This window comes from Ambystoma mexicanum, chromosome 6q (assembly GCF_040938575.1).
Source record: "Ambystoma mexicanum isolate Mex_15411 chromosome 6q, UKY_AmexF1_1, whole genome shotgun sequence".
Lineage (NCBI taxonomy): Eukaryota > Metazoa > Chordata > Amphibia > Caudata > Ambystomatidae > Ambystoma > Ambystoma mexicanum.
In genome coordinates, this window is record NC_090937.1 from 16,375,613 (window position 1) to 16,402,087 (window position 26,475).

A 26,475-nucleotide genomic window follows, 5' to 3' on the forward strand; every position below is an offset into this window, starting at 1 on the left:
GGTGGTGCCCCCTGGTGAGCTGGGTCTTAAGAAGACAGTGGGGTCATTCAGGCGGGAAGTGTTATACGCAGAGATCTCCTTCCTCTGAAGCAGGGAAGCACCCTACCGTAAGGAGAGGCCATGTGGAGGGCGTCCCTTCCCCGCTGAAGCAGGGGTCAGAGCAGAAGACTGAAGCAGGTCCACAGCCTGGGAAACACAAGAAGGGTAATCAGAGAAGACCCGGGTGGATGGTGGGGTAAGAGACGGAGGAGCCCGGAGGGAAGGGGGGGCGGCAAATTTGGCATTGTGAGCCCGACACCACCACAGGGAGGGAAGTAAATCCTGCACAGTGAGGGAGGACCGTGCACGGGAATAGAATGTCAAAGACCAAAGGGAAAGGAGGACAGCCACAAGCCTGGTACACCTTTGGTTATCGGATGCACCGAACAGCTCAAGAGGGAAATCCCAGGAAGAGCCTCAGGGAGAAGAAACCCAGGTTCCACAGCAGCCCCAACTGGCCTGGAATCAGGATATGCAAAGTTGGTTCAAGGAGCTACAGGATGCTTTTATGACCACAGTCCATGATCAATTTGCCTCCCTGAGAGAAGATATGAAACAATCGGTGCAGGAACTTAGAGCAGATGTAAACAAACTGGAAGAACGCACGGACACTCTGGAAAGAATCGTCCAAAACGCAGAAGAGGAAGCACAGCAAATCAGTGAAATGCAAGAGCACCTGGTGAGGTTAACGCATAACTTAGAACTTCAATGCGAGGACCTAGAGAATCGCTCACGCAGGTCTAACATTCGCATCAAAAATATGGTGGAGTCGGTGGTAGATAAATACCTCAAGTTAGCTGTTCAAGAAGTCTTCCGGGACATTCTGGAGGCGGAAGATGCAGAAGAAGTTAAAATTGCCAGGGTGCATAGGGTGGGACCAAGACGAACTGGAGCACCGGGAGAACGACCCAGGGTTGTCCTTGTGGCTATGACATCATATACGCAAAAAGAACTGATCTTAAGGAAGGCAAGAACTATGGACCATATTCAGATGAATGGGGTGGAGATTGCACTCTTTCAGGACCTGGCAGTGGTGACTCTGCAGAAAAGGAGGGCGATGGCACCGCTGCTGAAAGAGCTGGGGAAGAAGAGCATTAAATACAAATAGACCTTCCCGTTCGGCCTTCTCTTCACTTGGGAGGGTAGACAACGGAGGGTGACTGTGTGAAGAGGGTCTGCAGGTGATGGGAATCCTGGAGGATGGGGGAGATGAGGGGAGTCATCGGCCAAGGGAGGTGGTGCGCAGAAAAACGTGGGAATGGGAAACTGTGCAACGCAGGAAGAAATGAGCAAAGGGGGTAAACAGGGGTAAACTGTGCTATCACCTGGTAAATAGCCGTTAGGATAGGCTGGAGCAGCTTGCAATGGAGCTGGGGGGGGGGATAAAAGAGTGAAATGCTACCAAAGACCAGTAGGTACGCAGCCTGGTGGGGGGGCTGGATTGCTGGAATTCTAGAGGCAAGAGGTAAATGCAGGGTTTAGGACTCCCTGCAATGTTATTCCCGAGTTGGTCGAGACCCAGGAGCGACGGGCTTAGCACCCTAGCTGGTTTAGATACCTGGTTTTCCTCGGGACAGTTGTTGTTATTTAGTGTTGGTTGTTTGGTTGAGGGAAGGTGGGATGGAGGGGGGGCGGAGTGGCGGGAACCTCCAGGAGAAGTTACGGGGCGAGTCCTCAGGGACCAAGAGTGTCACAGAAGGGGGGAGAAAAAGTCATGGGTAAGCTGAAAATCCTTACGTTCAATGTAAGGGGCCTAAACGCCCCGGTAAAGAGGAAAAAGATAGAAGGAAGATGTGCTATTTTTGCAAGAGACTGACAATAGTGCCAAAGACAATTCCAAGCTAAGGCTAAGAGGGTACACCAAGATAATTCAATCTAATGCGCCAGATAAAAAAAGCGGGGGTCCTTATTGCCCTTAGAGACAGCAGCGGTATTCAAATCCAGAGTACACGGGCGGACAGACAGGGTCGATATGTATTCGCAAATGCCCTAATTGATGGGACGTGTTATACCCTGGCGTCGGTCTACGCACCTAACACGGGACAGGAGGGATTCCTGAGGGAGGTGCTGGGGAATCTGGAGGACTTCGCCATGGGTAAAGTAATACTGGGGGGCGACTTGAACCTGGCCTGGCAGCCTTCATTAGATAGGAGTGCAGGGAGTGCCCAGGGCCAGAGGGCTCCTTCAAAAAACCTCAGGCAGAAAATGGTAGATATGGCCCTGTGCGATGTTTGGCGGGAGCTTAAAGGGTCTCAAAAGGGTTACACTCACTTTTCACACGTCTACAATACCATGTCCAGGATTGATTACATCTGGGTGACGGCGGGGATACTGGGGGATGTTCAGGAGATGGAGATAGGCCCAATTACAATCTTGGACCTCACCCCCATTTGGTGTGTTATTACAACGCCAGGGATGGGAAGTTCCTTGTGTAGTGGAAACTCCCCCAGGATATTCTCTAAGACCCAGTTCAGGGAGATATTATTCGGGACAAAATTGTTGAGTATTTCGCTGACAATGACACCAGCGACACGTTGGTAGGAACCACCAGGAGGCATTCAAGGCGGTTATGCGGGGCCACTTGATTGCATTAAAGGCGTTCAGGGATAAGCAGAGACTTGGTTGGGAGAAGGAACTCGAAAAGAAGATAACAGAGGCACAAAATGAGATCATAAAACACACCACTTGGAGCATGAAGCGGGCTCTGAGACATTTACAGGGGTAATTAGAGATGCTCAGGATAGAAGCAAGCAGAGAGGAGCCTCCTTCATCTTAGACAATGGTACTACATTAAGGCGAACAGGGCGAATAAACTCTTAGCCAGACAGTTAAGGGCCAAGCAATATGCTCACACGATAAAGTCTATGCGGAACGGGAAGGGGGAGACACTAACAAGAACCGGGGAGATAGGAGAAGTCTTTAGAACCTACTACCAATCACTATATGCATCCGATAAGCCGGTTTATGCGGACCAAGACATGTACCCGATGTCCATCACCCTACCGCAAGTCACTGAAGAGGAGAGATTAACCCTAGATGGGGACATGGAGGAAAAAGAAGTGTGGGCAGCTATTAAAGGACTCCCGCTAGGCAAAGCACCCGGTCCCGATGGGTTTACTGCCCCATTTTAGAAGAAATACACAGATATCCTGGTCCCCTTTTTAACAAAGTTATTCAATACATTTAGAGAGGTGGGTAGTGTCACGCTGTCAATGAATGAAGCCAAGGTGTTGGTCTTTCACAAGGCCGGGAAGGATCCATTGAACCCAGGGTCCTACTGTCCGATAGCCCTAATAAACCTTGATGCAAAACTATACGCGAAGGTCTTGGCAGCAAGCGATGGATCAATCCGGGTTTGTTCCTGAGCGGCAGACTCACGATAACTTGCGGAGGGTGGCACATCTAATAGAAAAGATAGGCATTACCAATATCCCAGCTGTTCTGTTATCCTAAGACGCCGAAAAGGCTTTAGACCGGGTAGAATGGTCCATGAGGTTTATAACACTCCAGCATATGGGGTTCGGGGAGCATTTTATAGGAATGATTAGGGCCAATTACAATACCCCATCCATCAGAATTGCCATCAACGGGGAAGTCACAAGTGGGGTGGAGATCAAGAGAGGTACAAAACAAGGCTGCCCTCTGTCCCCTATTCTGTACGCCATTTTTTTGGAACCTCTTCTAATACGAATCAGGGAGTCATGCGCTCTTACCGGTATTTATAGGGCCGGCCAGCAGCATAAAGTAGTCGCATATGCAGATGACATGTTAGTGGCCCTCACAGAACCGGCAAGCACTCTATCGGAAGCCATTCATGAGCTGGACAAGTTTTGGGCAATTTCGGGGCTGAAAATCAATAGAGCCAAATCGGAAATCTTAATCCTAGCAGGGGATAGGACTGAAATAATGTGTGCAGCAGCGGCATTAAACCTAAAGGTAGCAGATAAAGGGATAAAATACTTAGGCGTTACCCTAACACATAGGATAGACCAATTGTATGGGGCTAACTATCCAGATCTCCTGCGGAAGGTGGAGAAGGATACTGAGAGATGGAACCCCTTGGCGATATCGTGGTGGGGTCGCGTAACCACAGTGAAGATGACTATTCTGCCGAAATTGGTTTACTATTTCCAGGCCATCCCGATAAAGATCCCTAAATCATTCTTCAGAGCACTCAATAAAGTAATCTTAGGGTTTGTCTGGAAAAAGAAATCCCCCAGGATTTCCAACTCAGTTCTAACGGTCCCAACTCAGGAAGGGGGTGTGGCCCTGCCGCATTTTTATAGATATTACAAAGCGGCACAGCTATGGGTCCTTAGAGAATGGATGGGGGGGGGGGAACCTAAAACTGTGGGCACGGCAAGACAGGAGAGTGGCGAGATCCCCCCTGGTGGAGTTACTGTGGAAGGGGAAGAACAGTAGGCACCCAAACCTGCGGATTAGCGAAGTGATGAGGGCGCCTTTGGAGGTCTGGGATGAGCTACAGCGAAAGGGTTCCCTAACAGAAGACCTAAGCCCATTTATGCCAATGTTCGGGAATCCAGACTTCCCTCCGGGGATGGAGAAAGGGGCATTTGATAAATGGAAGGAAGCAGAATGCAATTAAATATGGGAAATGTTTTAAAACCAAGAAATTAGGTCGCTTCAGGAGTGTAAGATTCTGCTGAACTTGAATGAGGAGGATAGATATAGATACAAACAATTAAGACATTGGTTGGTGTCACCTAAAGTCGCATTGGCCGCTACAAGGGACTTTACTCCATTTGAGAAGTTTACATTGACGAACTCTGGGTCCAAGAAACCAGTGTCGTGGGTGTATAAATTTATAAATATTCAAAAAGAGGCCGTCAAGTGGAATTATATGCAGAGATGGGAGCGTACTCTGGGGGAACCCATTACGGCAATGCAGTGGGAGGACCTTTGGAAGAGCATCCCAAAGATGACGAGATCGATCCAAATGAGAGAAATATGGTTAAAGGTGGTGATTCAATGGCACTATACCCCCGAGAGGCTAAATGCTATGTATCCGCAGATGCCAAAGGAGTGCTGGCGAGGCTGCCAAAGGGAGGGTAGTTGGCGGCACATCTGGTGGGACTGTAGTAAATTGCAGGGGTTCTGGGCGGAAGTGAAATATCATTTGAAGGGAATCTTCCCACAGGTGGACTCATTGGGTGAGAAGGTATGGTTGTGTGGAATGAAGGACCCGTCAGCAAAAACCCTTTCTAAACCGCAATGGAGATGCTTCATCGGTCTGCTGATAGCGGTTTGGGCGGTGATTGCTCAAAACTGGAAGTAAAGGGAGCCGCGTTTGACGTTTGGCTTCAGAAGGTGTGGACTCTGATGGCAATGGAAAGACTAAGAAATTACATTCCATCACTCAACACTGATCTTTACATATCGTATGATGCTAAACGACCCTCTTTATACCAATAGTCTTGAAAAAATAGACCTAGTACCTAGTTGTTTTTTTACAATATCAAAAATAGTTTATTTTAATAGGTTGAATCACAACCCAACTTATTCTTTTATAAAACTAACTCTAAAACAGAATTCTCAGTAAAATGGACCCCACAACACAAAGTGGATACATCTACAATACAAATTACTAGTTTCACTCACATACATTCCTATAACATGACAATACAATACATCCACATATAAAATTTATATAGTCATGTTATAGGAATGTATGTGAGTGAAACTAGTAATTTGTATTGTAGATGTATCCACTTTGTGTTGTGGGGTCCATTTTACTGAAAATTCTGTTTTAGAGTTAGTTTTATAAAAGAATAAGTTGGGTTGTGATTCAACCTATTAAAATAAACTATTTTTGATATTGTAAAAAAACAACTAGGTACTAGGTCTATTTTTTCAAGACTATTGGTATAAAGAGGGTCGTTTAGCATCATACGATATGTAAAGATCAGTGTTGAGTGAGGGAATGTAATTTCTGTCTCCTTTATATGATGAAAATGTTGGTTATCCCCTAACCGTGAGAGAGAGGGAATGTTAAAACAAGGGGAACGGTAGACCTTAGTTAAGGTAAATGGAAAGACTAACACATAACCTGCAAGGCACACAAGGAAAATTCTTAAAGGAATGGGGAGAAGTACTGGATTATTTGGAACAATGGTGCCCGCATAAAATAAGAATTTTGGACTTGTTTAAGGCATAATTTCACATATTGGAATCGAGGCGGTAGCTCTTCCGGAGAGGGGGAGTGGGGGGAGGTGTTGGGTTGAGTTTTATTTGAGTTGTACATTTCGAAATCAATAAAAAGATTTTTAAAAAATCTAGTTTAAGGGCCAATGCTATTCTGGCTGCAAATCAGGAATTGAAAGTGAGGGGCTATGAGGTCTCTAAAGAATGTATTACTAAATATGATCTGGAGAATAATGAGAGGGAGGGTTTGAAAAGAGATCAGAAATGGTTTGAACAAAGAAAATGAGATTCCCAATGGAGTAGAGTTGAAATGTGATGATCGATAAAAATGCGGCAGATGAAGTCAAGTGAAAAGTGTGGTCCTTACTACCTACAATTATCTCACAAGTTTCTGAGAAATTAGGGGTTTCGGAGAATTGTCTCTAAAGGATCTAGAAATAAATTGGATGGGTAGGAATTCAAGGGGTTCCAGCTCTTTTATGAATCCAGTAAGAAGGGAGGAAATTTTTGGTCAATTTGACATAATAATATTACAGGAGACATGGCTAATTAGCAGTTTCAGGGTGGATGGTTTCTCGATTTTAGAGCAAACGCCCACTTATAATGGAATTGGTGATCAGAAACTCCCTATTTTCGAACGTGGTCTTGGTGAGTGGGGACATAAAGGTATCTTGGTAGTAAAAGTGGAATGGAAGGGAAAAGATCAAATGATCCAATCTGTAGTATTGATCACTCTATATTGGAACCCATTAGATTCCAAACTGTCAGCTTTCCTTTCATCACTATCTCTTGCGTTATTGGAAGTTAATATACTAGATGGGAAATTGGGAATTATTATGACAGGTGATCTTAATTCCCAATGTGTTCCATCTAGCAGGTTGGGAGAAAAGAGAATAAGACAACCTAGTAAGGAGGGTGAGATGTGGAATGTCTTCTTTAAGGAATTAAATCTTAGGACAGCCAATGGGAGTATAGTGGGAGATATTCCATTGAGAGGGACATGGCAGCGAGGAACATCTTGTTCAACTATAGCTTACTTGCTATTGTCCGAAGCCTGGTTTGAAAACTGTACACATTTCTCCATTAAAGAGGAAGATTCAAGTGATCACGATGCTCTGACGGGGTGGTTTGTTCTTCCAGCTCAGATTTTAGTTATAAATTATGCAGACATCTTAAATGTGAATTCCGGGGGAAATTGAGTGCTAAGATTCGAGAGGGGTGGTGCTGTGTTGAATCGTAAACTGAAGGAAAAATGTGATACACTTTCTGATCTGAAATTGGAAGAGTTTCTCACTCTTTCGAATTTTAAGGACTTTCTTTGGAATTCCTCTACTGTTAGACCGCCTGATGAGAACGCAAAGATACCCAAAGCTCATTTATTTGACAAACCAACATGGATTCACAAAAGAATTCAGGAGGGCGCTTAGGGTTCTGAAGGCTAGATCTTTGAGTTGAGTATCAAGAAAAGGCAAGGCACTTGTGTGTAAAATATAAAAACTGGTCAAAATCACATAGATTTCTGCGCCAGCAGAAATATGGAGAAGTAATGTTAAGGGCACTGAAGAATGCTAATTCTCATAATTTCTGGCTTCTAATTAATCAAACGCAGGCAACACAAAGTAGTATGCAATCTACTGGCGTGTCAGAGAACTCGTGGAATTTATACCCGAGAAATGATTTATAGAAAACCGGATGATCTAAAATGAACTCAAATAAGTGATATTCCCTAAAGATATTATTGCAGATAGAATTAGCATTCTCCTCAAGAGCAGCAGGACCCAACAGCCTTTCGAATCAGATCCTAATGAAGGATGTGGAATTATTGTCCGAGATCCTATTTGTGTTCTTTAATTGGGTGCTGGAGAAAAGAAGTCTACCAGACTCATGGCATTCAGCTATAGTTGTGCCGATCTCTAAGAAGGGCGATAGGGCGGATCCATTGAACTACCGCCCGATCGCCATTCTGGATTCAGATAGTAAGATATTGTAAAAATCTTAGATATGTGCTTGCTCGGAACAAGATCGGGTCCTAAATCAGATGAGGGTAAAGGAGCAATTGAAAATGCAAGATAGTTAAAAATCATATAATGCTGGAATATGAAGGGACCTTAGAAGTGAGAATTAGAACCATCCACTTGCACAACCTGCACTTACCAGCTCAGACCTTCATTATTCTGTATGCTCCACGAGGCACGTCACTTTGAATCAACGAGGTTCCCAGTATACTGGTCGCTCTGTGGCCCTCGCGCCTTCCTAGGCTGTACTCCTCTATACCTTACAGCACGGTGCCCTTATATTATCGGGGCCCGGACCTTTCCTGTTTACATCTCCATCATGCCCGGAAAGAACGCGGGCAAAACTAGGAAAAGGGGCCCTATGGACTCCTTTACAAGCTCACAAGCCTCTGCTGAAAGCCCGAGTCCCCAGCCTCCTGCTTCACCCCTTAACGCAGAGGATACGAAATTTGACCACCTACTGACAACTGTCCAAAATGGGTTCCTCGCCATCAATGTCAAACTTGATGACATTGTCTCAACGATAGGTTCACTAAAAACTCGTCTGGACAAGGAGAGTGCCAGAATCACAGAAGCTGAAACCAGAATGGGCACAAATGAAGATTCCACTAGGCAAAACACCCAGAACATTGCACTCCTTAGAGGGGAAATGAATAAAATCCACGACAAGTGCGACAATTTGGAATCCCGTTCCAGACGGAACAACATCCGCATAGTCGGCCTCTCGGAGACCTTCTGTAAGGGTCCAAAGGAGTCTCGAATCGAGGACCTTCTGAAATCTCTCCTTGGGGAGGAAGCCCACTCGTCCCAGTTCCTCGTTGAGCGGGCACATTGCTCCCTCGCTCCGCCACCCAGACCGGGGGCTCCTCCCCGCAAGGTGATTGCTAAACTGTTGAATTATAGGGACAGGGACGTCAACCTCAAGCTGGCAAGGGAGAAGGGACCCCTGAGGTTTGGTAACGACAACATCCATATCTACCCGGACTTCTACGCAGGGGTCCAGACTCAGAGACGATCCTACGACACCGTCAAGCGTCAACTACGACTGAGACAGGTCCCTTACGCCCTTCTCTTCCCGGCGAAACTTTGGATACAACACGGTGGAAGAGCTCATTTTTTCGAATCCCCTGCAACAGCCTTGGCCTACATGGAAGCCTTGATACCCCTCCCGCCCGGGAGACGGGAGTTCGATCAGAACGATTTGCAAGAACCTGTATGATCTGTCCTCCTACTAAATGGCCCTAACCGCAGGCGCGGCTGGCCCATGCTGGTCCTTGATAATACTGTAAACAGGACGAAATAGGGGGACGGCCTCTGCCCCCTGTCTTAGAACAAGCAGGATGAGATGCGCCCGAATTTGACGCGGTGTCGCTGCACTCGTCCCCTTCTTTGGGAACATCCACAAGTTAGTTCAGGGGTTCATCATCAAGTTGGGCACGATGGTGTGGGTGGGGGTGGGTGCGGGCAACAGGGGACTGTTCCATTGTTTGGACATCATCTTAACGCTATGGGAAGCTCCTGTTGGGCACCAGGCATGTTGCTTAGTTGGTTTAATCATTAGTAAAATTGCACTCACGGTTTCACTAGCTGTCCTCCATTATGTGACAACCTACTATCCCAACTTCTTGCATGACGCACGGAAATGGCGCAAAACACTATTACAACCAGGGGGCTCAAACTAAAGTTGCTCACCTGGAATATCCGGGGGTTAAACAACAGAGCGAAGGCCAGCAAAGTAGGCGCTTACATCAATAGGCATCACCCACACATCGCTATGCTCCAAGAAACTCATGCGTTAAAATCCATCAACGAAAGTATTCTTTGGCAGTGGGGGAGCCATAGGCATTACACGGAATACTCCTCCCAAAATAGAGGCGTCATCACGCTAATACACCCCTCATTGGGATTCTCTACCGAGAAAAGCACTATCGATCCACAGGGCAGATGTGTTGTGGTCTGGGGCACTGTGGCTGGCAGAAAATGTATTTTGGTCGATACATATGGTCCAAACCTGGATGAGCCGGAATTTTACACACACCTTCTTGCAAAGATAGGCCCTACAACGGAGGCCTGGGTTCTTTGGGGAGGGGACCTCAATACTATCCTTGATATTGCACTAGATAGGTCCTCCAGCAAGCCTAGAGCCCTCACTAAAGCGGCCAACATTATACACCAAGCCTAGAAAGACCTTGCTCTGTCGGATGCATGGAGAGGAACTCATCCCACAGAAAGAAAATATACCTTTTATTCTTCAGTCCATGATTCTGAATCCAGAACAGACTATTGGCTCATCTCCTCTTCCCTTATTAACTCCATCGAATGCTGCGATATCCTTCCACGCACACTCTCGGACCACTCCCCCGTTATTCTAGTTATACTGCTTCCCGACATCGGCCGCCCTGCACAGCGGTGGAGGATGCCCCCCAATATTTTGAAAGACCTGAAGGGGATAGAGGCTCTATATACAGAGACGGAAGAATTTTTCCACCAGAACAAGGGTTCTCTGGGCAGCTGGGCTTCCATCTGGGAAACATTTAAGGTATGGGTACGGAGCAATCTTATGTCCAAGACGTCTGGTCTCCTCAAAGCCGTCAGAACTGATCTGGGCAATACAGAATCGATCCTTCAACTGCTCGAATCTGCCTATAGCAGTACCCATGACAAATGCACCCTGGCGGACATCAACTTGCACCTCCTTAACGAACTGGCCACCAAAGAACAATAATACATGGCCACCCCGACTAGAGCACGCAGGTACGGGGAGGGCAATAGAGCTGGCCACCACCTAGCCCGTATACTCCATAACAACCACAATCACACCCCTATTGTAAGCATTCTTACTGACGAGGGAGTTGCTGTACATGGGGAGGGTGACATAAACTCCGAGTTCACAGACTATTACGTTAATCTTTACGCCAACCATGACAGATGTACACGGGATGACGTGAAGTCGTACCTGAATAAGATCTCCCTCCCTAGTCTAACATTAGAGGACAACTGGTCCCTTGAACAACCCATGACGTGTGAGGAAATTGCTGAGGCGATTAAACCACTAGCATCGGGTAAAACTCCAGGCCCGGACGGTCTCAATGCTGACCTGTATAAGACATGCCCTCCAATACTTGCCCCAATACTGGCCCCAATACTGGCCCTCGTTTGGGAAGAGGCTATGAGCGCTGGTTCGCTCCCTGAGTCCATGTCAGAGGCAGCCATTACGGTACCTTTGAAGCCCAGACGCCCGGCACATGAACGCTCCTCTTACCGTCCCTTGTCCCTGATCAACACAGATGCTAAGATTTACGCGAAGGTACTGGCCACTAGGCTTCTCCCCAAAATGACCACCTTAATCCATCCTGATCAATGTGGATTTATTCCTACTGGATCTACGGCCTTGAACCTGCGCCGACTGTTTAGTATTCTAGCGCAGATCAAACCAGAGGCACAAGCGGCTGCCATTTCATTGGACGCCGAAAAAGCATTCGATTCGGTATCATGGCTATAAATTTTTGAGGTTCTTCACAAATTCGGATTCGGCCCTTACCCGATAGGTTGTGTCAAACTCCTTTATTCCTCTCCCAAGGCCAGAGTTCTCACCAATCGTACCCTATCCAACCAATTTACACTATGTAGGGGAACGAGGCAGGGATGCCCCTTTTCACCCATCCTTTTCGCCCTCACGATTGAACCGGTAGCAGCTGCAGTCAGGGCTGAACAAGACCTCAGGGGTATAAAAATGGCCGGTGCATATCAAGCCATCTCATTGTATGCTGATGATGCACTATTATACGTAAGGGAACCGGAAAATAATCTATCCCCCATTTTGGAGGTGATCACTGAATCCACAATACACTCAGGCTATAAAATCAACATTGCTAAATCCGAGATCTTCCCACTGACACGAGCCACTGCTTGTCCCTCGAACACTCATGGTTTGTCATGGGCCCCTGATCATATTCGATACCTGGGAATCCTGGTTTCTCATGATAAGAACTCTCTTTACATAGATAACTATGAATCCACGTTACAAACCATATACCCCAAACTTCAAACTTGGTCCAAACTTCCCATATCCCTTGCCGGCCGGATAGCAGTTCTTAAGATGACAGTACTCCCTAAGCTCCTATACACATTCTGTAACGTGCCTATATGGCCCGGCAAGCTCTTCTTCGACAACTTGCGTTCCATGGCCACCACCTTCGTGTGGAACGGTGGCGCAAATAGATTGAAATGGAGCAAATTGGTCGAACCCTATGACATGGGTGGCTTTGCCGCCCCAGATTTTGAGCTATACTATTATGTGGCACAGGCTCATTATGCAAAGTTCTGGCAGGACCCGTTGGACAACACGCCACACATACCTATTGAGCGCCATTCGGTCCGCCCAACTGACCTGAGATCCATTATATTAACGAAGGCACATAGGGATGATTGCAAGTTTGATCCAGCCTCCTGCACAGTTGCAGCATGGGCTGCAATAAGCAAACGTCTCGATATAGTCTGCCCTTATGATTCCCAAGCCCCTCTCTGGAATTTCCCAGGCATCCAGCCGACATATGACGTTGCCATCCAGAAAACCTGGCTGCCCGACTATGAACTCATGATGAAATCCATGTTCCCTAACGGTAAATTTGTTACTCCAGACGACTTGGCAAACTCAGTGGGGATCAGCCAACTAGCCACCCTACAATTTCACCGTATGAAAGCTGCGTTCAGGGCTAGGTGGCCAACATTCCCGGATGAACCTCCCGAACATGCATGCTATCAGTCATTGTACTCCCAGGCAGGCACCGGGGTGTCCAAATTATACAATATTGTGCAAGCACACATGAAATCCATAAATACCATCAAGGCATCTTGGGAAAAAGATATGAACATTGCTATCGACGCAGGGCAGTGGTCCAGATACTGTCTCCTATCCAAAAATACCTCACTTAATGCTGGCCTAAAATTAATACAATTTAAGGTTTTGAACAGGTTACACTTCACCCCGGCCAAAATGGCAAAGTTTTACAGAACCATCCCTGATAACTGCCTGAAATGCCACTCCCCTGGTGCGGATTCGTTTCATGTGTATTGGGCATGTCCACAGATAGCGAGATTCTGGCTTGCAGTGGCCAATTATCCTTGAGGATATAACTCAAATTCCTGCACACCTTAGCCCACCTAAATACCTGTTTGGCGACATTGGTAAGGTCCCGGAAAAAAAAGGAGACTGTTTAACGTTGCATGCGCAGTAGCAAAGAAATGCATCCTGCAGAAATGGAAAAGCGGCCAGGCTCCAACAGCAGAACAGTTCCTAGCAACCCTTTGGCTAGTGAGAGGCGACTCTTGGTGACTATGAAAAGGTGTGCTATGTGTATATAGAGAGCTAAGGGGAAGTAACTTTTTTATGCCTGGCTAGTAAAGTAACTTGAAACATAAAAAACGTGTACCCCAGTCTAAAGGGTAGCAACTTTGTGGAGGAAAGCCCTGTTATTCATGGTGGACAGGGTTAAAAACAGATCTTTGAAGAAGGTAAATGTTAGTGTCTAGGAGGTTGCTGGCTGAGAAATCTACCACTCCCCGTGCAAGTTACTCTTCGCCTCCAACAATGACTGTAGAGGGTTCAGGGTTTCGAAGAGGGGGTAGGTGATCTTAACAGGGGATTTCAATGAGGGGCAGAGAGATCGTTCACAATGGACAAAAGGGCTACAAAGTTAATTCCTTGCTGGATTATTTTTCAGAATTTCTTTTTTCGAAAAAACTCATAAAAAATATAGGGGGTGGGGGGGGAGACTAAACTATGGGGTTGGGAGGGAACCCTGCCCAAAAAAACTGACGAGTTTTTAATCCGTCGATGAAGGAACATAGAAACGACAAAAGGAACATAGTGTGGAAGTCTAGGTTGGCAATGTCATGGATGGATTGGGCCAATAGAATGCCTTGCATGCTTGACATACTGAAGAAATTGGATATTCCTCTCACTCCGCCGCACACAGATCCTTGGAGGATAGACCACATTGTCACACCTAGCCAAGAGTTATTTAAAATAGTTAATTGCTTGCCAAAGGGTATTACAGACAACTCTCCATTGCCTTTCAACAGAACATGTTCAGTTATACAACAGAAATGGTGGCTGAACCCTTTCGCAACACGTCGAACAATGAAATAATGAACACCCTTTGTGGGGGGAGTCACAAAACGGAATATGTTTGGACGAAGATAACTTCCTGTGGCGGAGGGAGGGTGCAAGTATTTAGGAATACACATTTGTATGAACAGTCATTTATTCAGGGAAAGGAATAGAGCTTTGAACGTTTCAGGACTGAAATCATCATCTTAAATGCACAACAACTTTAATTGGTATGGTTGCAGGGTACAAGAAAACATTCCCAACCTAATGCACAATTAGTCACGAGTAAGGGAGGAATTTCAGTGTATTAAATCCACTTTTCTATTTTAAGGAGAGGGTACAGTGGATTGTGAGCTCTATGTTGTACAAGACGACTTGGGAAAGGGGGGCAGGGTCTTCCTAATCTACAGACATTATATTGGGTGGGTGTGGTGGTAACTAATTTGACTTTTAAGCGGGGAAAGTAACTGTTCTGTGGACCACCAGCTGAGGGGTTCCAACCACGTCAGAATGAATTACATTCCCAAAGGTGAACAATGGTGGTATAGTTAGTATGGAAAACAGGCAATACCGTTTTTAGCTTAGGGGAGCGAGGGGACCCTCTAGTCTGTGCAATGTATTGCCAAAGGCCTTGAAACAATCAGACTTTCGGGGGCAGAAAGGAAAAGGAGTCAAGATAGTGCATGATGTCCTTCAAAACTGTAGGCTGAAAACATTCCAGACTTTACAAGGATAACTCGCTCTTATGAACTCGCTCTTAGGAATGTTAGAAGTACTTGCAATTAGGGCACACACTTCGAGGTTTGGCCAGGATTCCCAGAGCCTCACCATTTGAATTAATACATTGTAGGGGAAAGTAGCGACTAAGCAGCTCTACACTGTACAAATCCCTAAATTAATTCAGGATGACACCCTCAGAGTCTGCTGTTAAGATGGTCTGTTGACCGGGGGGATCGGGAGGGAGATATCGGGGGATTAGTGGAGAGAAGCCTTGTAGTCCCAAGAATGGTAACAAAATCGTTATGAGTTACAATTAATTCAACTTAAACACCTGTATCGCATTTACTATTCTAAAGAAAGGCTTGCGAAAATGGTCAAAAGTACAAATGACCGATGAGTAATATGATGCAGAGAAAACTGGTCCTTCTTCATAAAATCTAGAAAATGCAGATATATTCAGGGCTATTGTATTAATCTTGTTCATGAATTGTCGCATGGTTTGAGTAAGTCGATCAAGTATACACACAAATAAACTTTTGTTGGGAATATGGGCAGACACAGACAGTAGTCGAGGCGCCGTCTCCTGAACATCGCCTTCTTGATATGTTTCCATGCACTGGGCTGGCCCTCGACCACCTACATCGTCAGCAAGTGAAAGAAATTGATTGAATTTTGAAATGGGACATTGCGATGTACAAAAATAGGGGATGGCCATGCAAACTTTAAAAAAAAAACATGGGTGGTGGTATTGGGAACATTTGTATGGCTAAAACAGCAGTAATATCAAGTATCGGGAAGTAAAACTGATGCACTGCAAGAATCACTGTGTGGTCAATGTTATCATATTGATCCTATTTGCTGCTTTTCTCTTTTAAAACCGCAATAATACATGTAAAAACAATAATTTTCTTTTTTATTTTTTTTTTAATCAAAGGGGTTCCCAGGTGAAGCTGTCCTAAGCATTCTGAGGTGTCTCTAAAAACACAACTACCTGTATCCAACCCTTGGGGTAAGAAGAGAAAGCCTCCTTCCCAGAAATCAAGTGAAGAAAAGTCGTGCAGCCCAACAAATCCGAGCATGGGAGCTGTAGCATAAAATGGACCCCTAAACCCACCGTGGTGACCGATCAAGGTCCCCCATGATTTATTTTTCTGACCATGGTTGTTCATTGGTGCTTTCCCCTTTTCCTCTTCTGGATTCCACCGGTTTCCACCTCCATGGCTTCTCTCAAAGTCCGTCCTGTGAGACGCAGCCTTCTGCCGGGACCCCTGTGGGATCTGCTGGAATGACTTTGCCTTCCTCGTCAGTTGCGACTGTTCATCTGAAACTGGAATAGCCACGGATACTCGATGTTTTGATAGACCATTATCCCGTATAGATTCCTCTGCATGGCCAACATACTAGCTGTCAGGTCCTGAATTAGCTGGACCTCAGAGCCCCTACAACGGAGTGGGGACTGTTGGCGAGCTTCTACTGCAATGTTCTCATCCGATAGGATGAGAGCTGGACCATCATCTACCCACACAATGTACTCTCTCAATCCCCACCGAGTCCCTTTGAGATGGGCCCACAATCTGATTGGGGAAGAGTCTGCATTGCTGTAAAAATATCACAATTTGAATGTGTATATTTCTGCAAATCGAATAATGTTCTAAATCTTCACATTTCAAAGTCTAAGACCAGTCGTTAAAGGGAAGTTAGCTTTTACCCACTTCCCTATGCTCTGAATCTTCAGACTGATGCTCGTTTGCATTTTACTCACCTCCTCAGTCAGTTGCTTAAATTGTTTCGGGAATGATTGAGATCCCACATCTTGACATTTCTGAAAGCATGCTTGCATCATGTCCGCCGTTGACAACAGTACAGGGACCTAGGCAACCATGGATGCAGCAGCATTTGGGGTATGTCTCACCCATGACTGCTCTCATGCAAAGCCATGTGTGCCCTTGTTCCAGTAGCTGGGTAGTGCTTTCCCCTCATTTAGCCAAATGACAGACCATTGCCTGCAGTGTCCAGTCTTCCCATTCAAATCCACCACACGAGTGCCCATTTATGCTACTAGCAGCTGTCCCAAAACAGAAGCTTCCCAACACTGGAACCCTTGGGAAAGACCACTAGGAGTTAACCAACCCGAAGCCACCAGGGCATCAAGGTCTTTTGTGAGAGTTGAAGAGCACCATCCCAGCACCTATTCCCACATCCCCGACAACTAGAGTGAGGACACCAACTCCTTCCAACCTTCCAGACCTCGCCTGACCATCTGATCCATATGCCTTACTGGTCACATAGCCCCTGGCTCGGTCTGGGCCTCAGGTACCGCCGCCAGCCATCCTATCTGGTGCATGTGATGGCAAGTGCTGACCAGAAATGCTGGTAGTACAACCGTGATACACCAGTTTCAGGCATTCTTCTTGTCACGGCTCGCTCCCTTCGCTCCCGTTCCCGCCACTTGGGGGCATGTTTTGGGGTTTATTCCCTACTGGACATTTCCTCTGAACCTTATGCTACAGTGTCCTGATGAATTGGGAGCGCTAAAACCTTATTTCCCAAATTACTTCCCTTCCGGATCCATTCCAGGTTTTTGGCAGCCAGCATGCTACTGCTACTTTAATCAAATGACTATGCTTCCCAGAATGCCTGGCTCACTGCTTCACCTCCTCCCTTGCAGGACAAGGCTGGGTGGAGGATAGGCAACACCTGTGGCTGCAGGTGCAGCAGGCGGCACGCCCGAGGGGTGTGCTCGTTAAGCAGCTTTAAAAGCCTCAGTTTGCTTCAGTCCAGCGCTGGTCATTGTTGCTGTGTTCCTGTTGTGACTGGTCCCTTGTTCCTTGTTCCTAGCTTTTGTGCCTAGTACCTAGTTCTTGTTCCTAGCTTTTGTGCCTAGTACCTAGTTCTTGTTCCTTGTTCCTAGCTTTTGTGCCTAGTACCTAGTTCCTGTTCATTGTTCCTAGCGTTTGTGCCTAGTACCTAGTTCCTGTTCCATTCCTAGCGTTTGTGCCGAGTTCCTAGTTCCTGTTCCTTGTTCCTAGCTTTTGTGCCTAGTGCCCAGTTCCTGTTTCTTGTTCCTCTGCCCTGGATTTCGGATTCTAGTGCTTAATTGATTTCTGCTCACTGGATTTCCCTTTCTGTCTTCCTCTGTCTGCAGGCAGCCTGTCTCTGTGCTTTACCCTTTGATGCTGCCCAATTCGCCTGTGATTTCTGTTTCTTTGTTGCTGTCCTTTGCTACTGAAAAACCTGATGCTTTAGTCTTTCCCTTTATAGATTTAGCTTCCTGCCTCAAGGTTTCCTTTTGTGATATCATTTTCCCTGCTCCTGATCCTTACTTTCTATTGGGATCCATTCCATGTTTTCCATCTCACTTCTGCATTCATTTCCCATGGATTATTAGGTGTGGGTGTTATTGTAACTAGTCCCAGTGTAAATGCCCTTTTGTTTCCTCACTATTTTATATCACTATTTCTACTCGCCCCTTGACTAGGGTCTTATGTATTTAGTCTCCTCCACCCATTGCTGTTATAGCCTTCAGGGTTCCTGTTTGATCAACTGGGTTCGTGAGTTTACTGACATTCAAGTGGTCTTTCCGGTCCTCGTGAGTACAGTTTCTAAGTTCCTTATTCTGTATCATCCAGAGTGTCAGCTCACAGATCCTGTCCTTGCTTGCCCTCTACGTGGGTTTAGCGCTGTCAGTATCTGTAATAGCATAGTGGGTAAGGAGTTTGCCGACTTTCCTTTCAGTCATAAGGAGGTTCTAAGTGCTTACCCCACATTCCTTTTCATATATAGGTATTATTGTTTCTCCTGGGTTTTAGTATACACAAGTCTTGGGTTTTGTATGCACATATTTCGATTCAAAGTTGTACACTGTGAGATTCCGTGCAGATTGCCTTCTTCCTTTCTTAACACTTCTCCTCGGCTACCAGGTAATTTTGAGGGCTCACGAAATACCACTTCCCCCAATCCTTCCCCCAGCAGGTCATGATTTGCATGCCCCAGGAGCACATCTTCCCTGCCTTCTCACACCCCAGCCTTTCAATTTTAACACATAGTTTTGAGGTTATAGTTTAACGCTCCCAATCAAAGGTTACAAAGCAAAGGTGGTTACCACTGGGCTTTTTGCAGTGGAGCTGGATGCCTCATGGAATATGATCAGGTTGAACCAGCTTTAGGGCCGTATTTAGCAACGGGTGTTGGGCCTACCCTTTTGCATGTCCATAGATCCGACTTGGGACTACTTTGGTTCAACCTCCCGAGAGCTGAGGTGAAGGGTAGCTCAGAAAATCTCACCAACAGTCCCAACACAAAATGGAACTATAAAAGAAATGGATAGCGACTATAAAAATGATGTGGGTTTAATTGTCAAAATTATCTTCAGACCTTAAAGAAGAAGGCAGAGGAGACGAGGGATTTGTGTTGACAGAAATTCAATGGATTAATTGACCAATGTGAAGTATTTGAAAGAATTAAAGATAACCTGTCAAAGTATGATGATTCATCCGACTGCCCAATCATGTCAAAGTTATATTGTGTTATAAAAAAGGTAGCAGGCGCCTCTCTCTCGAAAGAACAAGGCATGATAACCTGTTCAGTGGTTATTAACCACATTGAGAGTTCGCAGCCATTGCTTTTTGCTCACTGTACCTTCACAGATGGGAAATATCCATTTGCATATCAGTCTTTGTCCCGCCCACAAGGGCAGTCCAGCACCGAAATGCTATGGCAATTCCTCTCTGAACAAGAGTACCATCAGCAACCCCATACACGTGTTTCAGCCTTGTTGGGCATCATCAGTGAGGTGAAGCTGAGCCTCTCTAAGCACAGTGAGCAGGGAGTCCACGTCTGGTTGCCCCCAGGTAACCTAGGGTGACCAACCCCAAGTTCCTTTCAAAATTACAAAAAAGGTAGCAGGCGCCCCTCTCTCGAAAGAACAAGGCATGATAACCTGTTCAGTGGTTATTAACCACATTGAGAGTTCGCAGCCATTGCTTTTTGCTCACTGTACCTTCACAGATGGGAAATATCCATTTGCATATCAGTCTTTGTCCCGCCCACAAGGGCAGTCCAGCACCGAAATGCTATGGCAATTCCTCTCTGAACAAGAGTACCATCAGCAACCCCATACACGTGTTTCAGCCTTGTTGGGCATCATCAGTGAGGTGAAGCTGAGCCTCTCAAAGCACAGTGAGCAGGGAGTCCACGTCTGGTTGCCCCCAGGTAACCTAGGGTGACCAACCCCAAGTTCCTTTCAAAATTACAAAAAAGGTAGCAGGCGCCCCTCTCTCGAAAGAACAAGGCATGATAACCTGTTCAGTGGTTATTAACCACATTGAGAGTTCGCAGCCATTGCTTTTTGCTCACTGTACCTTCACAGATGGGAAATATCCATTTGCATATCAGTCTTTGTCCCGCCCACGTGTATGGGGTTGCTGGTGGTACTCTCGTTCAGGTTGGAATTGCCATTGCATTTCGGTGCTGGACTGCCCCTGGGCAGGACAAAGACTGATATGCAAATGGATATTTCCCATCTGTGAAAGGCACAGTGAGTAAAAGCAGTGGCTGCGAACTCTCAAGTGGTTAGTAACCACTGAACAGGTTATCAGGCCTTGTTCTGTCGAGAGAGGGGCGCCCGCTACCTTTGCAAACTAAATTTCAAGGAGCCTGGGATTGGTAACCCTAGGTCTCCTGGGGGCAACCAGACGTGGTCTCCCTCTCACTGTGCTTAGAGAGGCATCAGCTTCACCTCACTGATGATCCCCAACAAGGGTGAAACACGTGTATGGGGTTGCTGGTGGTACTCTCGTTCAGGTTGGAATTGCCATTGCATTTCGGTGCTGGACTGCCCCTGGGCAGGACAAAGACTGATATGCAAATGGATATTTCCCATCTGTGAAAGGCACAGTGAGTAAAAGCAGTGGCTGCGAACTCTCAAGTGGTTAGTAACCACTGAACAGGTTATCAGGCCTTGTTCTGTCGAGAGAGGGGCGCCCGCTACCTTTGCAAATTATATTGTGTTATGGGCATCCATAATTTAACAGACATACCATGGAGAAAGAGAGCGAAGCCTTTAATTACAGGCCTGTCATTTGTTCCAACAAAGAACAAAGCAAATCCAGCGTCCAACAGATGCAACATTTAAAAAGCACTTATGGATGAGTTTAAAATACAGCATTTAATGATTGAATATAGATGTGTTAGTCTAGTTGGTGGGTATGTATATGGGGGTGTGGGTTTGCTTTGTGATTTGCCGTGTTTTGTCTATGTGGTTTGTATATTATACCTTGTTGCCTTATAACAGTTGGGTTTAGTGTGAATAGTGGAATTTATAGATCTTAATTGCTTTGTTTGTATATGTGATAAGCTAGGTAAAATGCGTTCTGATTATCTTGAAACTGGAATAATTTTGAAACCTGTGTAATGTTTGAATATGTTTTTTGTGAAAATGTAAATAAAGAGTTGGAAAAAAAAAACATGTTTCTGTATAGAAGGGTGAATTCAGGTGCAACGTTTGGTCGGAGTTTGCATTTAAAAATAGTGTCCATTTATAACCATGGTATTCCTACACATTAGAGTTACTCTGTATTGATTCAGCATTCGCTATGATGAGATAATCTTGTATCTTTCATCATTCTGTCCTAAAAACAGCCCCTATGCAAAGATGACATTTGAGTACTCCAATTATGACTTTACACATGTCCATCGAAGAAAACATACATATTAAGGTGCAGTTTCCGAAGTCAACGTATATACATATGGAAGACAAGGTACTGTCATTACAAATCAAATGTTAGGGCTTGACCATGTAAAATAGTAAAAAGCTAGGGAAGGTGGCCTGCAAAGATCAACAATGTTAGAAAACACTTTCATGTTCGGGAACAGAGCAGCTAATGTACTGGATGAACAAAAGTTGTAAATCGGTTTAGTGCCGGGGTTTGAAGCCCACATTCCACTACACGTTTTGAAATAAGACTCCCATTTATCCTCACCGTTGCCTCTGCTCGATGGGGCTAGTGGAAGATGTAATTTAAAACCTATGGAGATCCAAGCTTCCAGACTTCTCCTATATTGCATCTAAATTATCAATTGCTATGTGCAAGAGCAACTTTCTGTAGTTCTCCAACCATTATTTAATATGTTTGACAAATGTTTTCAGACCTTCCCAATAGACCGGGCATAATCCATCTGTGCTATATGTTCAAATAAAGTCAAAAGCATGATCTTCTGTACCAGTGATGTCACTCACAATGTCATTTGTGAGGCCATGAGGGTGCTTACTGGCTATGCATAGTGGGCCACAGAGTTGAGGTGGCATACCTCCCTGCACCTGTCGAATTTCAAGAGTTTTGGGACATTAAATCGGCATAGGAATAGAGTTAGGTGGGGTAGTTAGGGGACTGATGAAGAAGAGTAAGGTGGAGTTAAATTAAGGCGGATATGTTTGAGGGCTAGACTAATGGAGACGAGACACCAGATAGTAAACATTACCAGTCTCCATAAAACTTGAATATAGTATTTTTATGGTCATTTTGAACCCTACAAATACAAATTTGTGACAGATACATTTTGATTGACATTACTCCTAAATCATTGCAGCCACGACCTTTTAAAATTACCTGTCTAAATGGATTGGGAGGGGCAGTGGGGAAATCAATGAACAATCTAATACATGCTATTTTGACTGTCATTTATTAGGGATAGTGGGTTATTAATGAAAGCTGGACGAGAATGGTTTCATTAACCTGTAAGCCTGTATATTGTTAACCAAATTATATATGTAAGCTTTTTTTACAAACCATATAATACTTGCTAAAAAAAGAAAAAACCAGGACACTTAAAACCAAAAGTAGACATCAAAGATGTATAAGCCAAACAATTGAGGAGAAAGAATGTGTTGCAATTACAAAAACTGTACATGACAAAATTAAAATCAGATTTTCAAACTATCAAGAGCAAAGTGCATCATCCTTGGCTGAATTAATATGGACTAAAAAGCTATTCAGTTCAAAAGAAATATCTAGGAAAAGGAGACGCGGATGGCAAATAACAGAACTGGGATTGAAGGAAGCAGATATAGGAGATAAATTTGCACGTACAAAAGGGGCTTAGCAGGGGCATTTCTACATTGAACATAAAGATTAAGGGAACGTTGGGACTCCTGCAATGCAATACAAACGGGTGCATAGGCGGAAGAAGACACGATTGCATGAGAATGGGGTAATTGTTTGGAATTGTTTATTTATAAAGCGTTTATACACAGGTGAAGTGATTCAATCGCTACAAGGCAAGAAGGGAACACGGGAATACAGTCGCCATTCTTAGGCCTTGAAGATTCCGAATGATCTAACAACAATAACTAGCATACTAGGCCAGAGGCAAATCTACTAGTGTTAGTGCGTGGCAAGGAGTGGTGGAAGCGGGGTGAGGTGAGGGGGGGGGGGTGGAGAAAATGACATACAGAACAATAAACAACCGTACTAGGCCTGGTGACAGTTAAATCAATGGTGGTTGGTCATCGAATGCGCCTATGCACGAGTTTTCAGGCACAGCCCAACTGGGGAGGGGAGACAGAGGTAGGACAGGACAGACAAACTTGCTAGGCCTAGTACATACAGGTTGTGCAAGTATGCAGAATAGGAAGTGTGAGGGGGAGGGAGGTGGACAAGTGCGCCCAGTCCAGCAGGGGCCTGGGTTAAGTGCAGAGTGGCTGCCTCTCTCAAGTACAGTAGTGGCAAGCAGAGTGCAGAGGCCCAGAGGCAAGTGCAGGACTGGCAGGGGAGCCTGGGACCTGTGAGGCTCTGCAGGTGCACCAGGTGACCAGTCGGCGAACTGAGCAGCTTGGGGAGGTGAAATAAGAAGGGAAGCAGGAGAGAAGAGAAAGGGAGGTTAGCTTGAGAGAGGGAGAGAGAAAGAGGATGAGAAGAGGAAGATCTTGAGGAGTTTCTGGATCTTAACGAGGTCTGGCTCAAGACAGAGAGAGGCAGGGAGGTTGTTCCAGGGGGAGGCACCTGCAGAGGATAAATATCTACCCCCCAAATTTCTGTTTGGAAAAACGTCTCACCTACAGAGAGTTGGAGAAGGACCAGCTGAGGGCTCTAGAAGGAGAGTATTTAGCTGGCGCCCCATGATTGGTTAGAAGAAAAGAGGTCTGTCCAATGGCCAAGCAGCCGTGATAGTTATGGGAGTTCACCTCACCACAAACAATGTGGAGGCCATCTTCAAAGTTTAACACAAGCCCATGATTTACTCAGCCCAACTGGGCCAACAAGTAACATTGATGGCGTTATTGCAAACACCTGCAAGCAAACAGGCAGCTTCCGGAGATCACAGGCGAAATGCAGGCATTGTAGAACGCTCGTAAAAATAATGATTCAATTCTTTTTTTTTTGTCTTCAATTGCGATCGTCAGGCACAACATGGCTTACCTTGTTGCCTGAAATGTCTGCGCTGCTCCTGCAGCACAGGGTGATGGTTTGGGTTGAACGAACTGGCCGAAGATGTTCCTTCTTGCTTTCTTGCTGTGGGGGGAATGACAACATTGACAGAGTTCCACCTGGGAAGTCGGTAGAGGGGAGGAATCACATTATTAATGAGCAGTAATATCAAAGACGTTGCTTACACTGGCAAAAGTGGCGAAAACATTAGAAGGCCTACAATACTTCAGTGCACATAATTAGACCAAACCATATCTGTGTCTGTCACACCTTAGGAAGGGAACAAGTAGGAGGGAGAACAGTTTCACAAAGTAGTGCAAGAGTGTTCAAAGGTGATGTAGTCCCATGCTTGACATTTTCAAAGGGACTTCAACATCAAACAAAAGATTCACATAGAACACAGTTCAGCCAAGCATGTTATCTTGGCCATTTACACATTTGTCTACAGCTTCGACTAAACACAGGAGGATTAAGTAACTGCTATAAAGTTCAACATATGGCTCCATCACAACAATCAGGATTGCAACAGCCACCAAAACAAAAGGTAAGGCATCATCAGCTGGTGCAACATCAGCAAAAGAGCAAAAGGCGAAATACACTATTTTGGTTGTCTATTTTGGTTGTCGTCACTTCTTTCTTCAAAAAGGGTTAAGCTCCTACCACCCCATTAACTGCAGTGCCCATCATCTCAATTGTTTCAAGGGGCACTCATAACTTCCAGACTCCACTGGGACGTATTAGTGGAAAACACCAGGGACAGAAGTGGTGTGTGAGCCCCAAAGATAAACTGTATTAAATGCGAGACTGCAAGCGCCTATGCCACCAAGGGGTTCACACCCACAGCATGGATATCAGGTAGGCAGGCAATGTCATTCAGAGGCTTCCTGGATCAGATTCCGACCCACATGTTAGGTGTGCCAGCACTGGTCCAAACAGTCCAGAGGTGCTATCTTGCTTGTGGCACTGACGAGAACAACCAAGGTATGCTTCTTCCTCTTGAGAAGCATACACCCTGCCACATACTGGGGGTGGGTTTCACAATCTCAAAGTCCAGCAGAGAGCGATTCAGAGGAATGCAATCAATTGACCAAAGAGGATTAAGGAGTTCTGCGCCTCCTAGGTTTGCAGTGGTTCAGCACGCAGGGCGTTTGCCAGCCCTTCAACTTGCAGTCAGCTCGAGCCCCATTAGCCTGCTTCCAAACATGCCTAGCCAGGTAAGGACGCGTGGAGTGGTTGGAGCTTAAAAGGGGTGCATGGGTGTTAAGACGGATTTCTGAACTCTGTCCTGGTGGCGCAGAAGTTCAGAAGGCCAACCTAATTACTTGGAACAGGGTAACCTCTGGACAAGCCAGACCAATCAAGGTAGCGATCGCGGCGGTCAAGACTAGGTCTCAAGAGGGGTGAGGGTGACTGAAAGCCCGCAATGAGCACACAAAGCAAGAGCGCTTACAAACTACTCCAAACAGTTGTTATATCAAAAATATAAACACATTTATTTTAAGGCCTTTAAAACAATGACCGTAGCGAGAAAATCACAATATCACAATATTAAACCAACACATACCATATCAACACAATATATATACAAATACACAGTCGCAAGCGTTTAAAGCACGAAATATGTAGTCCACCTGAAAGGAAAGGAAAACAGGCAGTGCGATAACGCTTTAGACTCAGTTCGCCTTCAGAGGCACCTAACTAGATGGAAGTCCGAGCCCTGCGAAGAGTGGAGCCTTGTGCTCAAAGTACCTGCCACGCCGGTGCCAACGGGCAAAAGGGGAAGCTCTTCGGAGGAAGTCAGGCAGTTCGGGTTAGTGCACAGCAGGAGAACAGGTTCCGCAACTCAAGCGCAGACTCTACAGCGGGCAGAAGCAGAGCGCGAGTACGGCCAAAAGGGTGCTGTTTTTACACAGCAGGGAAAAGCAATGGGATACTGCAGGAGGGTGACCAGATCCTAGCTAAACTACTCACCGGTCCCCGAAGCAAGCAGACCCAGGCTTCT

General features: G+C 45.7%; 1 protein-coding gene across 7 annotated transcripts in view; it reads right to left on the minus strand.

Moving 5' to 3' along the window:
- SLC25A51 (solute carrier family 25 member 51) overlaps window positions 1-26,475 on the minus strand; it is a 196,154-nt gene that overhangs the window by 71,226 nt on the left and 98,453 nt on the right. For all 7 annotated transcript variants that reach the window (XM_069630374.1, XM_069630378.1, XM_069630379.1 and 4 more), the window contains one exon: window positions 24,465-24,592. The gene's annotated coding sequence lies outside the window, so the exon portion shown is untranslated. The remainder of the gene's footprint in view (window positions 1-24,464; window positions 24,593-26,475) is intronic.